Source organism: Staurois parvus, unplaced genomic scaffold (genome assembly GCF_062004578.1).
Source record: "Staurois parvus isolate SC_StPar_1 unplaced genomic scaffold, SC_StPar_1.0 ptg000569l, whole genome shotgun sequence".
Lineage (NCBI taxonomy): Eukaryota > Metazoa > Chordata > Amphibia > Anura > Ranidae > Staurois > Staurois parvus.
The window spans coordinates 7,466-10,503 of NW_028318365.1; positions in this window are offsets into that span (position 1 = coordinate 7,466).

A 3,038-nucleotide genomic window follows, 5' to 3' on the forward strand; every position below is an offset into this window, starting at 1 on the left:
TACACTAGGTGGAGCTGATTACTATGATACTTAGCGCCATCTAAAGGCCAAATGAGGAATTTTGGGTTTTCTATCAATGGTTGGATTATTGATATGGTTTTATTTATTTATGTTCTTCAACTCATAAATGTATGAGAGTGATCTCCGGTATTTGTATGACACCCCCCCTCACATAGTACACTAATAATATGTCGGGGGGGTGTGATCTCCGGTATTTGTATGACACCCCCCCTCACATAGTACACTAATAATATGTTGGGGGGTGTGATCTCCAGTATTTGTATGACACCGCCCCTCACATAGTACACTAATAATATGTTGGGGGGTGTGATCTCCGGTATTTGTATGACACCCCCCCTCACATAGTACACTAATAATATGTTGGGGGTGTGATCTCCGGTCTTTGTATGACACCGCCCCTCACATAGCACACTAATAATATGTTGGGGGTGTGATCTCCGGTATTTGTATGACACCCCCCTCACATAGTACACTAATAATATGTTGGGGGTGTGATCTCCGGTATTTGTATGACACCCCCCCTCACATAGTACACTAATAATATGTTGGGGGTGTGATCTCCGGTATTTGTATGACACCGCCCCTCACATAGTACACTAATAATATGTTGGGGGGTGTGATCTCCGGTATTTGTATGACACCGCCCCTCACATAGTACACTAATAATATGTTGGGGGGTGTGATCTCCGGTATTTGTATGACACCGCCCCTCACATAGCACACTAATAATATGTTGGGGGGTGTGATCTCCGGTATTTGTATGACACCGCCCCTCACATAGCACACTAATAATATGTTGGGGGGTGTGATCTCCGGTATTTGTATGACACCGCCCCTCACATAGTACACTAATAATATGTTGGGGGGGTGATCTCCGGTATTTGTATGACACCGCCCCTCACATAGTACACTAATAATATGTTGGGGGTGTGTGATCTCCGGTATTTGTATGACACCGCCCCTCACATAGCACACTAATAATATGTTGGGGGGTGTGATCTCCGGTATTTGTATGACACCGCCCCTCACATAGCACACTAATAATATGTTGGGGGGGTGATCTCCGGTATTTGTATGACACCCCTCCTCACATAGTACACTAATAATATTGTGATCTCCGGTATTTGTATGACACCGCCCCTCACATAGCACACTAATAATATGTTGGGGGTGTGATCTCCGGTATTTGTATGACACCCCCCCTCACATAGTACACTAATAATATGTTGGGGGTGTGATCTCCGGTATTTGTATGACACCGCCCCTCACATAGTACACTAATAATATGTTGGGGGGTGTGATCTCCGGTATTTGTATGACACCGCCCCTCACATAGTACACTAATAATATGTTGGGGGGGTGATCTCCGGTATTTGTATGACACCGCCCCTCACATAGCACACCAATAATATGTTGGGGGGTGTGATCTCCGGTATTTGTATAACACCGCCCCTCACATAGCACACTAATAATATGTTGGGGGGGTGATCTCCGGTATTTGTATGACACCGCCCCTCACATAGCACACTAATAATATGTTGGGAGGTGTGATCTCCGGTATTTGTATAACACCGCCCCTCACATAGCACACTAATAATATGTTGGGGGGTGTGATCTCCGGTATTTGTATGACACCGCCCCTCACATAGCACACTAATAATATGTTGGGGGGGTGATCTCCGGTATTTGTATGACACCCCTCCTCACATAGTACACTAATAATATTGTGATCTCCGGTATTTGTATGACACCGCCCCTCACATAGCACACTAATAATATGTTGGGGGGGTGATCTCCGGTATTTGTATGACACCGCCCCTCACATAGTACACTAATAATATGTTGGGGGGGGTGATCTCCGGTATTTGTATGACACCGCCCCTCACATAGCACACTAATAATATGTTGGGGGGGTGTGATCTCCGGTATTTGTATGACACCGCCCCTCACATAGCACACTAATAATATGTTGGGGGGTGTGATCTCCGGTATTTGTATGACACCGCCCCTCACATAGCACACTAATAATATGTTGGGGGGGTGATCTCCGGTATTTGTATGACACCGCCCCTCACATAGCACACTAATAATATGTTGGGGGAGGTGATCTCTGGTATTTGTATGACACCGCCCCTCACATAGTACACTAATAACATGTTGGGGGAGGTGATCTCCGGTAATTGCATGACACCACCCCTCACTCTAGTGGCCATAATGAGGTATTACTTCCAAAATGCCTCAATCAGGAAAAACAGTTCCATACCACATTATGGCCACTAGATGGAGACAATGATCATAGGAAATCACTTTATGAAAAGACCAACATGTGACATGGCTGAATGAATGCTGGTCATATTAGTTCATCTATTCTCTAAGTGGGGCGGTATCTATTGGGCCAATCCCTTTTACAAACCACACATAATATCGCCCTTCAAAGTGAAAACAGAAACGATTTGCAGAAAATCAAAGAGTAGAAATATTTTCCGGTGGATCCCCTCTACCCAGACCCCATATGTAGACATAGAACAACAAGCTGTGTTCCCTCTCATGCCGCACTCCTCCAACCACCCAAACCCACACAGAAGCCAAGGGAAATAATGAGAGGAAAGTTCCCCCCTAGTTTGGGGCGGAGTTCTCCTTCCCTCCTGTTGGGGGATGGGAGAAGGATGGACTGAAGACAGAGAGATGCTTCGGGGTCACCACTGTTCTGTAGAGCCTTGAAATGAAGGACATCAACTTCAGAAGTTCTTGTTGTCTGTGTAAAGTTCCCCGATAACGAGATGTGGGCTCTCCCGGCTTCTAGCTCTGTAACCCGCTATATCATTATCAGGAAACGCAACTCCGACACCCAAGAAGGGCTGAAGTTGTGTCCTTCATTTCCAGGATCTACTGACCACTCTGCACCCCGACATTTACTGCACTTCATCCATGTCTTTGGGGGCCTCTCATCTCCTTATCAACTGTTTCTTCCATGATGAAGATCAGCCATGGAGTATATCTGAGGTGTATATCAGGGT